At 39.3% G+C, this 14,876-nt stretch overlaps 1 long non-coding RNA gene across 1 annotated transcript in view; it reads right to left on the bottom strand.

Moving 5' to 3' along the window:
• The window catches only part of LOC140520572 (uncharacterized), a 40,870-nt gene that overhangs the window by 14,104 nt on the left and 11,890 nt on the right, over positions 1–14,876 (bottom strand). The window lies entirely within an intron of this gene.

Raw genomic sequence — 14,876 nt, forward strand, 5'->3', positions numbered from 1 at the left:
TCAGAAATTATTTTTCAGGAACAAATAGCTCAGCAACATTTCAGAATCAGGGCATATGTTCAGAAGGGCTTTTGTCCGTACACCCACTAATATCTCTACCCTCTGAAGGGTTCACACTTAGTATTTAACAAATTAAATGAAAAGCCTAGCCCCCAGGCCCTGAATCAACATTATTCCACTATGTACCTTTCTTTTTTTGTAAAGCAGGGTGTCCCAAAAAGTCTTAGGGTCGTTTTAAAGTTTTAATAACCCAAAATTGCCCTAAATCTTTTGGGACACCTTGTATTTTGCAACACTTAGGCCCTTTATTAGAGAACCTAGCATTGGGCTGCCCTCTTCTGGACAAATTAGAAATGACATCTTTTCTACCATTAATGTTTATCATTTATAAATTCATGTTTATCATTCAAAAAATCTAATCCAGGAAGCATTAACATAAAGAAGGTGGAGAGTGGAATCACAGAACGTTGTAGCTGGAAAAGAATTTGTTTTCTTATCTGTATTCCTATTTTACATAAGAAAACAAAGGTGAAATAGCCTTGCCTTGAATTAAAGCATTTAGTCAAGAAATAACTAATGAATTTTAAGAATTGCCCTGAAGAATCTTAGATAGATAATAGAATGTAATAGAGAGACCAAAGCAGGAGAACATGATGTAAGCAGAAGGAAACATCACAAGACCTTTCATTCCTTGATCTGCCTGCCATGGAGCAACGTTTCCTTTTTTAAAATTACAACATAACCTGTCTCCACTTTTCCCCCATGCAGACATTTCTCACTTCTCAAATTGCCAGGAAACAGGCTTCAGGAAAATTTAGAAGGGATAAAGAAGTGTGTGTGTGTGTGTGTGTGTGTGTGTGTGTGTGTGTGTGTGTGTGTGTGTGTTTGTGTGTGTGTGTGTGTGTGTGTGTGTGTAAGGAATGAATCACCAAATAGAAAAATGTTGTGAAATTGGAACACAGACTGGAAGAATATTTTGGATAATACGTATGTTGTCAAACCCAAACAACTGCTTAAAACAGTTTAGTATAAATGTGGAAGTTCCTACTCAAGAGAGACAAGAAGACAAAGGCAAATGGTAACTGTTTTCATTCACAGAAATACTAACTTGCCTCCAATGCATTTCTTTCAAGCTCATGACTTTTTGTTCAGATGCTACTAGAGGAAAAGATGGAAGCAAGCATTTTATTAAGTACTTACTATAGGCAAAGTGTTTTACAAATATCTCATTTGATCTTCATGACAACCCTGAGAGGTAAATACTATTATCCCTATTTCATAGTTGAGGAAACTGAGGCACAGAAATAATGTCTTAAGACCTGATATGAGCACAGGTCTTCCTGGCTCCATGCCCAGTGCGCTATCCACTGAACCACCAGGTTATCTCTGCTTCCCACTGTTGTAGGGAAGAATGCCTTAATGATCCATGTGGTCCCTTTTTCAATGCCAGAAGAGAATCTCAGGGGAAAAAATTCCCGAAATACTCAATGGCATCCTACCTCTATCTATCAAGTTCTTCTCCATTATTTTATAGCTCATTTGTAGAATGACAATTGAAAATTATTTCTTTAGTTAGGACCTCTTTTACTTTTCCTGATACTCCTACTTTCAAAGACATTACTGTTAAAACAATTGTACAGAAAAATCACAAATAGTACAAAATAAAGGTACACAAAGACTTTTCTTCAGGATTAAGTTTTAAACTTTAGAACCCTGGCTAGCTCCTTCCAATAATGTCCCAAAAGAACTTGATAGAAATCATCTGAAATTTTAAACATCAAATATATATTTCACACTGCTTCATATTTAATATAAATGCATTTCCATAACAAATATGCACATGAACATATGAATGAAAGAGAATAAACTCCTAGAGACCATTTTAGACAAAAATGAATGTCAGTTGGCTGAGACACAGGAAAATTCCAGTAGCACATGGAAATACATTAGGTGTTTGGTTTTTTTTTTCCATGAACTACCATGAAGAATAATTGGTTAAGAGACACATAGCTGAAATGCAATATGAAAAGCAGTTGTTAGAGTATGAATTTAGACCCTGCCTTAGACACTTAATAATTAACTGAGTAAGTGTCTTAAATTCTTCAAGCCTTAGTTTCCTCATTTATAAATGAGTATAATTAGCACTTCTTTCAAAGAATTATGAAGGTCAAATAAGATTATGGAATCTTAAGGAGCTGGAAGGGACCAAACTCTTCATTTTACGTATAACTAGGGATTCAAACATACTTTCTCAGCTGAAAATTTCTGAAACCCAATGGCATGAATTCTGGGATTTGTAGTCCCCATTGTTTTCTTGGTATACTAGGGAAGATGGAAAAAGATGAGCGAGAGTGCATGGAGACATATACTCTCTGGATGATGCACTGAGCAGCAGACAGGCAGTTCTCCTACACAAGCCAAAATAACAAATCAATGATCAAAACTTTGGTTTCCAGGTCTAGGTTCAGAACACACCTTTTCCCAGTCCATGTCTGTCATTTCCACAGCTAAGCCAGAAGAATGGCATTCCACCCAGGAGACTCCTGGTCCCAGTGGACAATAGTGAGAATGCCTCCTCTTCTGCCTCTGACAACCTGTCTCACAAGAGAACAGTAAATTCAAATCCCTTTCTAAGAAAGAAGGAATGTCCTTTTTGGTAGACTTCAGTCTATGGATCATTAGCTTTCTTCATCTAATGTATATATCAATGGGATCCATGTTTATTTGGAGCAACCAGAACCCCAAAATGAGGTTGTGGCAAAGGACAGCACCCTTTCTTTCTCCTCAAGGCTTCTACAGAACATCAGAGAAAGGACAGGTATTTTGTGCTGCAAGTTCAGAGACCTGCAGACTTGGCTTCAGAGGCCTTGCAACCATATTTAAAAAAAAAAAACAAAACTGATGGGTGTGGCAGAAGCTTGTTAAACTGTTACTCCTCCTTGGGATCTGCAAAAAAGTTGAGGAAGTACAGTAACTTCTCCCTCTGACTGCAGATGGCAGAGATTGACTTCCAAACATCTCTTTTAAGCTGTTCCCAATCTCTGATATTTTTCACATAAAACTTCACATCTATTATGAATTGTGTACAGAGGGACTATATCACAAAAGGCTAGTAAAATGATGTATGATTTCAGAAATAAGGGATAAATTTCTGTCTAAATATCAGTCAGTAAGCATTTACTAAATGCCTACTATGTTTCAGAAACTGCACTAAACTCTGGAGATACAAGGGAAGGTAAAAAGACAGTCCCAGGGTTGAAGGATTCTTTTTTCCCCATCCCCCAGGTAAAAATGATGAGGTAATCTTATAGTTTTTACTTTTATTATTAATAACTCAAACTGCTAAGTAGCTGGAGATATTAAATGATTTACCCTAGATTATTTACCCTAAACTATGCAGAAGTCTTAAATAGACTAAGATAGCCTAGCAGGTTTGGAGAAAAGTTGGAAGCTTTTCTCAGAGGTGAGGAGCCTCAGTCTTTCATTGTTGTTTAGAAGCTAATGTGTGTTCCTTATCCCTGTGAGGCACTGACTAAAAGTTGGAGTAGAGGCCTTTACTAAAAGACAATCTGGTTGAAGCAGGTGGAGGGGTGGTAAGTGAGCAGTACCCTGACAGAGAAAGGAGTGGGCCTTCACCTTCAACCCATAAAGCCTGCCAGATAGCTCTACCTGCGGACTACATATAGATGCTAAAAGTGAAGTACCAGGAAGGACATTAGGTCATAGCTAGTAAGTGGCAGCTAGGTGGTGCTTTGGACAGTGCCAGGCCTGGAGTCAGGAAGATTTCAGGAGTTCAAATCTGGCCTCAGACACTAGCTGTGGGACCCTGGGCAAGTCACTTAACCCCTGTTTGCCTCAGATTCCTCATCTGTAAAATGAACTGGAGAAGGAAATGGCAAATGGGGCCGGAAAGAATTGGGCACAATTGAAACAACGGAATAACGACAGTAAGGGGCAAAGTTGCTAGAGTTTGAATCTAAGGCCCCTAATGTCAAATCCTGCTCTTTTTCCACTATACCACATTAAAATGAATTATCAAAAAAACAATAAGTGGAAATGCATGTCTTTTATCTAACACAGCTTCACTCTTAAAATATGAGACCTTTGTTATACGTTAAAATAAGACAAATTAATCCAAACAACGGAATTCTGCTCTCTTCCTACCATATATTAGCTAATGATACAAAATCCCAAATGTCAATATGTATATATAGATAGATAGATAGGTAGATAGATAGATAGATGATAGATAGATAGATAGATAGATAGATAGATAGATAGATAGATAGATAGATGTGAATGGTTTCTGGAAGAAATACAGCTAAGTTTCCTGGTACTGTTGCAGATACCACCATCCTCCCAGTCATCTGGGCCTCTCACTTTATGTCATCCTTGACTCCTCACTCTCACCCTCCCCCATCCATATCCAATGAATTGCCAAGTCCTAGTGTTTGTACCTTCATAACATCTCTTGCATGTGCCTTTTCCTGACCCTGAGGCCACGCCAGTCCAGTCCCTCATCACTTTGTGCCTAAATACTGCAATAGCCTGCTCTTTGGTCTCTTGTGCCTTCAAGTCTCTCCTGATTCCAATCCACGCTCCATTCACCTAAAAACTGACCTTCGTAAAGAGAATATCTGACTGTCATCTTCCCCTCTCCCCCACCATTGAATAAACTCCAGTGATTCCCTGTTATCTCTAAGATCAAATCTTCTGCTTGTCTCTCAAAGCCCTTCATAAACTGGCCCCTTCCTACCTTTCCCATCTTTCATCTTTCTCCCTCTGCTGTCCTCTACAATCCAGTGACTCTGGCTTCCATATTGCTCCACACACACACACACCGCTTCATCTCCCAAATTGCAGCCCTTTCCCTGGCTCTCCCTCATACCTGGAATGCTGATCTCCCTTGTATTCATCTCCTAGCTTCCCTGGCTTCCTTCAAGTCTCAGCTGAAGTCTCACCTTCCACAGGAAGGTTTCCTTTTGAGACTACCCCCAATTTATTCCACATATAACTTGTTTGCACAAAGTGGTTTGCATTTTGTCTCTTCCTTTAGACTGAGCTCTCCTTGACAGCAGGGACCTTTTTTGTCTGCTTTTTATCTCCAGCATTTAGTACAGTTCCTGGCACAGTAGGTACTTAATAAATGCCTGTGGGCTTAATGTGCAATGGATCCCTATCATTCAGATTAAAAGCAGTAGCCCACTCTGAAGTTAAGGGCTAACAGGAGAATATATTTTTCCAAAAGACAAATGGATGTCTACCTGACTACCCCTTTTCAAACTCTTTCTGTGTCTTCATCCTTCCTAATCCCTGTGATTGTGGGTGTTCCTAACTCTGTCTTGGACCTTTTCTTTTCTCTATGTATTTCTGTCTCTTTTGGTGATATTATTGGCAATCATGGGTTCAACTTTCATCTCTATACAGATGACTCCAAAATCTGTATAGCTAGACCTTGTCTCTCTTCTCAGTTTTAAAATCACTTCTTCATTTGTTTACTGGATACTTTGAATTGAATGTCATGGAGTCATTTTAAATTCAAAACCTCCCCACCCCATTCCCTCTGAATCTTCCCATTACTGAATGAAAGGATGAAGCTTTGGTAACCCATAATCCAGGTTGTTCACTACCAAAGCTTCATTCTGGACTTTTCACTCTCACCCCAAATATTCATTCAGTTACTAAATCTCATTCCTACCTTTACCACATCCCCCCTTCTTTCCAATCACACCACTACCACTCTAGTTCACACCTTTATCACCTCTTACTTAGACTTCTGCAACAGCTTTTAATTGGTCTCCCTGCCTCAAATGTCTCCCCACTCTATCCTGTGTCTACACAGCTGCCAAAATGATCTTCCTAAAGTGTAGATTTGACAGTATTCTTTTTCTTAGTAAGCTCCAGTGGCTCCCTTTTATCTCGAGGATCAGATATAAAGTCCTCTGATTAGTATCTAAGGTTCTCCACAACTTTACCTCTTTCTACCCTTCCAGTCTTCTAAATCTAGCCTACTTGCTTTGCTGTTCCTTATAGACAACACTTCATCTCCCATCTAAGGCTCTTTATGCTGACTTCCCCATTCTTGACATGGTTTCCCTCCTTACTTCTGCCTCTTGACATTCCTGGCTTCTTCCAAGACATTTCAAATACCCTCTTCTTCATGAGGCTTTTCATGTTCCCCTTATTTCAAGCCTTCTCCTCTAAGGTTATCCTATTCTGCAAGTATCATGTATATATGTATGTATGTATCTATCTATCTATAATATCTATCTATCTGTCTGTCTGTCTGTCTATCTACCTATCTATCTGTTTGTCTGTTTTTTCCCCATCCTATAATGGGGACATACTCAGCTCCTCTCTTTATCCTTGTGATCTGAGTTGCAATATGCTGAGGCCAAAATCCTTTCTTCTTGTTACCTCTTCCTTGTCCACTCTATATGGCCCTCTCCATACTCCATGGGCTATTCACTGTACCTTCACAATTCCAGCTCTATTATTAACAAACTTTCCTTTATCTTATATATCTTCTCATAGTCTGTCCATCTTCTGGTATTAACGGAAATGAGGCAAAGAAAAGACATCAGGCTGGGAGGGAAATAGCTGCAGTTACTATTGATAATCACTCAGAAGCCAGGAGAGTCCAGACAAGAGCCCTTAGGCAGGGACCTGGTGTTGTCCCTTTCTTAAACAGGCCTGTTCAATGAATGAGCATTACCTCACCCTAAGTGAGTACCTGAATAGACCTTGGCCTAAAGAGGCCAAGGTCTCCCAGTGCATTCTGGGTCATCTCCAGTCATCCTGATGCATATCTGGTCACTGGATTCAGATGGCTCTGGAGGAGAAGTGAGGCTGGTGAGCTGCACAGCCCTCCCTCACTCAAAACAAAGTCAAGTGCAAGGCGTCATCATTTCTTCAATGGCACGGTCTTCTTCAGCAACGAAGGATGAACACAACAATTAATGGAAATGTAGCTCCCTGTGGAATGTACTACATCCCTCACCACCCTTTCCAGGCTCAGGTGTTTCATGCTCTCCAAAAAAGCAGAAGGAGAAGTAGGTATACCATCCTCTCTGCCATTTCCAGACCATCCTTTTGCCACCCCACCATCACTTATCAACCTCTCTTCCTTTGAAGTTCACTCCATTGATCTAGATCACCCAGGACAAATCTTATCACAGCCATCCACTGACCTCCAGCTTATTTCTCCTCCTTCTTCAAGGGGAATAATACATGATCAGTCTTCATTTCAAGCCCAAACCCTAGTCTCGTATTCAGTGACTTCACTACATGTAGCGATGCATCTTCTAACACCATAATGTTTCAGTTCAACTCCTATAACCTCCATCTTAACTCTACATCAGGAAACCATAGTTATGGTCACATCTTAGCTCTCACTATCATTCATAATTACAATCCATGATTTTTAACTGAAATTCTTCTTTGAATGTGACTTCCTATGTTTCCATTTTTTCATGTGTCTTACTTCTCCTAAACATATTTTTCATTCTTAATTTTATTTCCATTTCTTCTTGTCCTAATTAATACATCACCCTAATAGGAGCTCATTTTTCTTTTATTTTTTGGAAGCAATAAGAAGTGACTTGCCCAGGGTCACACAGCTAGTTCTTGTCTAATGTCACATTTGAACTCAGGTCCTCCTGACTTCAGACTGGTGCTCCAACCACTGTGTCACCGAGCTGCCCCCACTTTTCTTCATTCTTAGTCTTGACCTTGTGTTTTAAACCTTAAATCCCTTGTCTTTTTGTCCTATTTAGGTTTTACCAAACCCCAACTCTGGATTATTCCTACATCCCCCTCCACTCATACTCACATGCTGTCAGTTACTACTGGAGACTTCCAGCAGCTTGGTGGAGTAAGAGAATGCCTCCAAGACAACCTCTATCTCAATACCTCAAAACAAGAAATAAGCCAAATAGAAGAATAAAAATAGCTGAAAGAAGAGAAGAAAGAAATCATTACAAAGTTATTGCTACAAAGAAACATGATGAGCATGCTTCCCAAACTGTGAGAATATGAAGGAGAATTGAAGTAACCTGAAGAAGGACAGGGAAGGTCCATTGAACTCCTTCTCAGGTAAAAGCAAACTGCTTTCTACTAGTGTCAGCTATGGGAAGAGAGAAAAAGGTGCTGGTGAGATCAGTGTCACATGACTCCCAGGACCTTACTTGAGACTCCTATACCAGCCCCTGATTCTGACCACCCTCTTCTGCCCTCTGTCTTTTCTCCAGGACCTTCTCTAGTGATACCAGGGACACCCCCCAGCTTGGCCTGCTTCATACTTCTACCTTCTTCCTTTGACATGGTGCCAGGCCATGCCTTCACTTGTTCCTGCTTTTTGTGGGGAGAGAGGAAGCCTGGGCCTCTCAAGACACAACTTCATTACCTCTCCAGAGGGAGGAGCTTTAACAATCTAATCACATGCCTCCCTTCTCCGCTAAGCTCTAAGCACTGAAGTCATTGAGGAAGGAATGAGAATGCCCTGTGGATCAGTAGATCATATCTATCAGAATCTGATCTGGGTTATCAATTTGATTAGTATGAACTTTAAAGGAGGAAATATTGCTAAGTGATGGTGGTGAAGGAAGAGTTTGGAAGTAATAATGGGTAGTATTTTTGCTACTCCACTTGAGTTCATTCCTCAGTAGTTCTTACATTTCCAAACCCTCTTACTCTCCTTATTCCAATGATTCTAGACTGAAGTAGAAACTCCATTCCCCATCCCTAGCTATCTGCTCCTTTACTCCTATCCTGTTCAAGCCTACCCTCCCAATGTTCCACACCAGATCTCACTATCCTTCCATGTGCTCTCTGGTATGCCTTATCCATAATTAACACATTTCAAATTAAGTCAAGGAGCTTTTATTAAGCACCTTCTAGGTGCCAGTCACTATACTAAGCACTGGAGATTAAAAGGTAAAAACAGTTCCTCATCTCAATTTGCTCACAGTTTACTGGGGAAGACAACATGCAAACAACCAAGTTCAAATAAAAGAAGTACAGGGTAAATTAGGTGTAATTCAGAGGAAAGGAACTATTGTTAAGAGGCATCAGGAATGGCTACTTCTAGAAAGTAAACTCCAAAGAAGTCAAGAAGTAGAGATGAGGAGGGAGAGAATTTCAAGCATGTGAGATAGTTGGTGAAAATGTGTGGAGCTGCTCCTTTTGTCTTCTGGCTCCCACCCAGTGCCAGTGCAACTCTGTCTACCTTTTCCAGTTCTGTTTGTACTTTTACTCATACCCTCTTACTTACTGGTCTTCATTCCTCTTCATGCTGCCCTCCTGACTCTCTGGACTTTTTGTACCATGCCACAGAAACCTCTTTACACAGGAACCTCACTCTGCTCCCTGGACTTCATAAAAAGGAATGGTACCCATTGTTGCTTCCAAACTGTTCCTGTACCACCATCACTTAACAACATTTCCTCCTTTAAAATTCATACTAATCAAATTGATAAGATAATTGATATAATTGATAATTGACCAGATTCTGATAGATATGCTCTACTGATCCACAGGGCATTTTCATTCCTTCCTCAATGACTTCAGTGCTTAGTGAGCTAGGGCTCATAGTCTTTCTCTCCACTCCAACTCTTCTCCTCTTACTAAAGGACTTCAGTATGCATATTGATACCCCCTTAAATATCCCAACTTCCCCATTTCTTAATCTACCCAGTTCCTATGACATATTCCTTCATTGTAACTCAACTACACATAGTCCAATTTTTTAGCTTGTCATCACCCACAAAGATTTTTCCTCCATGTTTATGAACCATGAATTTTTTCATTTGATCATATTTTACCATTCCATTTTCCCCTCTGCCTTATGACTTCTAAATCTATTCTTTATCCTTACTATGACTTCCAATGCCTTCACACATCCGTTCCTCCCCCCTCCCCCCCAGGCCATCACCTCTATACTGGCTACACTCTTGTCCCTTCCCTATCTTGACTTCTCAGTGAAATAGAAGACTTCTCCTTCTCCTTATATTTTGCTCTTCATATATTCAGTTGCTTCACTTTCCCTTCATCATCCTAATTTTCCATGCTCTGAGATGTTGAGCTACCACATTAAAACACAGGCAGTGAAATGGCACCACAGCAGAGAATGTATATATTTGACTCATCCGTGGGCTTAGTTTTGATTGGGAAATACTGGTCTAGATAGAAGGCTCCCTGCCATCTAACATAACTAGAGTGTGGAGGATTCTAGTTCCTGATGAAAATTCATGGATAACAAGATGCACTTCCAATGGTTTGATCAGCTCCTAGAACTTCATCAGGGAAGGAAGCAGAACACCTGAGAAAACCACATGAGAAATCTCCTTTCTAATTATATTCTTTTCACATGCACACACCCCACCCTCCTGCATGAATTAGATCCTTTGCCTGGCATATGTCACAGTCACTCAGGTGAGTCCCAAACTGGCTGCCTTGCAAAGATGGCGAGGTTGCTAAAGATCCTGGAAGTTGTGATTTTTCCCTAGCCCAGGGAAGGAAAGAGCTATCACAGAACTGGAGCCTGGAGTTTTCTGCTACAGTGGCAGTTTTTAATTGTTCTGCAAGAGACAATAAAGAAGAGAAACTCCAAGGGGCACAGGGTGTGACAACAGCAGTAGCAGCAAGCAACATGGAGGATACTTTAACGAGCTCCTAAGCTTTGTAATGGCTGGAATATTTTTCTTTCCCTGGCTCATTCCTTTACCTTAAGAGAATCTAGTAGAGAGTGAGTGAACTGTGCCTACCTTAAGTGCCTTAACAATGGTAACTCCACTCTCTGGGTCCGTCTTTTATTTTATTACCACGTGCAAAAAGATGACCTTGTTTACTACTAAGTGTTTCCCCTATTCCTTTAAATTTGTCTTGTGGTTATATTTTAAGGATTTTATTTTATTGATAAAGGTAATTTTAATTGCATCTCAAATTAGAGTCTTAAGCAGAGTGTGGATAAGGACAAAAGTCAATATAATTGATTACCATGAATCTAAGTAGCTGGAAAGGCTCAGTTTCGTTCTGGTAGCCAAAAATTGCCCGGGGGCTCAGAGCTTTTGAGAATTTTATTAATAATTTGTGTTTTTAAACTTTTTAACAGAGCCCTATTCAGTAGGGCTGGATATAAGCATCACAATATTTCAAAGATCCCATGGAATTTTAGCTTAGACTCCAAGGAAGTCAAGAGGTAGAGATGAAGAGGGAGAGAATTTCAGTCTGGTCCCTTTTTTTTGAATCTTCTCGAGTTCTTCATCTGACAATAACATGGAGGCCCAAGAACCCATTGCTGAGACTGAAGAGCTTCTGCTGAGGAGTGTGTGGACTTCCTGTGGCAAATTTATGAGTCAACATGCATGAAAGCTATATAAGATTGGAAGGTGCCAAATTGATCTGCATTCTTAGAGGGAGTATCCCTATCAAGTAGATCATAGATTCATCAGTATGTTACATATCAGGACAAATAGAAGTTGTATAGAAAAAGCTGGGTAATGTATATTTGTTTGTATTTATTTTTATAGGTAAATTAGTGGGAATACTAATTGGCCATATAATGCCAGCCAGCATTACTTAGCACATTCTGGAAAAATGTTTTTATATATGGCTGACTTATTACTAAAAGAACTTCATTCCCAGAGTATTTCTTACTTAAGGAAGGAAAAATATAAGCATTTATTAAGCACCTACTATGTTTTAGGCACTGTGTTAAGTGCTTTACAAATATTATCTCATTTGATCCTGATAACAACCCTTCCAGGTAGGTACTATTGTTATACCCATTTTAGAGTTGAGGAAACTGAGGCAAACAGACTAGACAAGGGTCACACAGCTAGTAAGGCTCTTTGGCTGGATTTGAACTCAGCTCTTCCTGATTCCATCCACTGTTCCACCTAACTGCCCCAAGTGGTCTTAAATGACACTAAGTATCATAGCACTCATAGTTTTATAAAGCATAGTAGGTAGTAGGGGAAAGTCAATATTTGGTGGTGTTTGTCAAAACTTATCCCGATGCCAGGGGTACCTTTTGATTTTCTCATAAATAGTCCTTGCACCCTGCACAGCACAACTGAACATGGTCTATTACATTAAGTTTCAGGTTTGAGGTATCATGTTAAAATCAGAAGTGATCTTTTTATTTTATAACTGCCAGACTAATTCCATGTTCCATAGCATCCATCTGTCCTTGTTTCCCTTCCATAGAACTTATCTAGGATTTAACAAAATATATATTTTTGCTGAAGCACTTAGAGCTCTCATACACAATCTGAACAAAAGAAACTGTACAACAATGGGTGAAGTATCAAGCTGTTTCCTTGGTATAAATTCAGAATTTTTGCAACTGTGGAAAAGAATCTGGGTCAGTACTGTTTACTCAGCAAGAGCACATGGTGTTTTGTTTCAATGAACAGGAAAAATGTTTTATGATGAAGTGTGGTCAAAGCATGTAATTTTTTCCAACAACACCTAAAAAGGAATTACACAATATAAGACAACAAACAAAAAGTAGCATGAATCATCTCTAATACAGAGGAAATCTGCAGTGGAGACAAAAACAATTTCTTTTCCTGTTAAGAGTAAAAGCCAATGGAATGAAACTGAAATCAATAGTATTTTATCCAAAATTCAGAATAAATGTGAGAGTTTTTAGTGGAATTTCAAAGTTTTTAATGTTTTCAAAATATATTTATGAGTACTTCAGGGAAGATCAGTACTTTCACTGATATAAAAACTGTTTTTCGGCCTTTCCCTTCCCGATCCCTGTCCTTTTCTCCCCTCTCCCTCCTCCCCTTCCCCATTGCTGCTGCCACCTCCAAAGGAGCTCATCGGTCTCCACATTATTGAGGGATGAAGAATTTGAAGGAATAAAAAGAAACTATCTTTTCCCAGAGTCAAATCTCCTATCTCTATAGCCACTTTACCAGCCTGGACAAAGGAGAGAATGGTACCACTGAAAGACTTCCAGAGGATTCCAGAGCTTGCTATCAAACCCCTAGGGGAGCAGATCACCAGTGCCTTCTTCCATGAGAGAGAAGACCGAGTAAACCTCTCTGGATACATGAGAACTCTGATTCACTTCCAACCAACTGAAGTTTGATAAAAGCAAAGATATGCGTGGACCAGAACCACTCAACAGCTGCAGCAATACTTGCTTTTGCACACTAATTCTCTTTAAAATTGACACTTACAAATGATTGTGCTGGATTCATAGACAATTCAAGTTACAAGTCCATAAAGATGAATGTGTTATTGCAAAGTTGTTCAGTCATTTTTTCATTCATGACCCTATTTGGGGTTTTCTTGGCAAAGATACTGGAGTGATTTACCATTTCCTTCTCCAGCTCATTTTACAGATGAGGAAACTGAGACAAACAGGGTTAAGTGACTTGCCCGGGATCACATAGCTAAGTAGGGGTCTGAGGCTGGATTTGAACTCAGGAAAATATCTTCCTGACTCTAGGCTCGACATACCCTCCACAGCGCCACCTAGTGGTCAGATTTCAAAATTACCCTCCAGGTTAACTAGCTTCCTTAGCACCTCATATATGTATATGTATATATATATATGTATGTATGTATATATATATGCTTATATATTTATATTTATATATATGTATACGTTTCTTCAGAAAGGAAGGGTGGGTCCCTGATAGTACTTAAGGTGGGTTTGTAGGTCCTTGAAAAAAGTCAGGGCAACTTCCCTGCCAAAGTCAGTTTGAGACTTCTCTGAATCAGGCTGTGCCATGCTAACTGTTGTATAAATTAATTTATTTTTGTATCTACCCTGGATTGGCTTTTTCCTAACTCCCTGCTTGCTTGCTTATTTACATGAGAAGACTGATCAAAGTAGGCATGGGATCTTTTGCTGGCCTATCCTGAATTAGAATGCCAGCTGAAAAAGAGATGTAGGATAAAGAAGTGGTCACATGGGGCAAAGTAGATGCAAATTGACAGTGACTTTCTCATGAGGGAATGAATCAACCTTACTGCTCAAATGACGCAATGTAGGAATTTTATAAAAGGGGAAAATTGTCTAGTTGTGATCTGTTAGAGAGGTACTTCACAATTTGCATATTTAACATTTTAATTCACAGTTATGTCTTACTGCTCCATTCAAATTGTATTTTTTGAAACGTCAATAAATGCTTGTAGTTAAAATGAAAAAAGGCCTCATTTCTCAAATGTATAGAGAACTGAATCAAATTTATAAAAATACAAGTCATTATTCAGTTGATAAATGGTCAAAGGATATGAACAGGCAGTTTTCAAAGAAATAAAAGCTATCTATAGTCACGTGAAAAAATGCTCTAAATCACCACTGATTAAAGACATGCAGAGTGGCTAATATGACAAAAAAAGAACAATGCTGGATGTTGGTGACGATGTGGAAAAACAGACACTCATGCACTGTTGGTGGAGTTATGAACTGATCCAATCATTCTGGAGAACAATTTGAAACTATGCCCAAAGTACCATAAAACTGTGCATACCCTTTGATCCAGTAATACCACTACTAGGTCTGTATCCCAAAAAGATCATAAAAAGGGAAAAGGACCCACATGTACAAAAATATTTATAGCAGCTCTTTTTGTGGTGGCAAAGAATTGGAAATTGAAGGAATGTCTCTTAATTGAGGAATGACTGAACAAGTTGTGTTATATTAATGTAATGGAATATTTTTGTTCAGTAAGAAATGATGAGCAGGCTGATTTCAGAAAAATCAGAACAGACTTTCATGAACTGAGTCTGTGTGAAGTTAAGAGAACTAGAACTTTGTACAACGTAACAGCAACATCGTATGATGCTCAGCTGTGATAGACTTAGGTCTTCTCAGCAATACAATGATCCAAGATAATTTCAAAATTGTGATG

This window comes from Notamacropus eugenii, chromosome 1, assembly GCF_028372415.1.
Source record: "Notamacropus eugenii isolate mMacEug1 chromosome 1, mMacEug1.pri_v2, whole genome shotgun sequence".
NCBI classification, from domain to species: Eukaryota; Metazoa; Chordata; class Mammalia; order Diprotodontia; family Macropodidae; genus Notamacropus; species Notamacropus eugenii.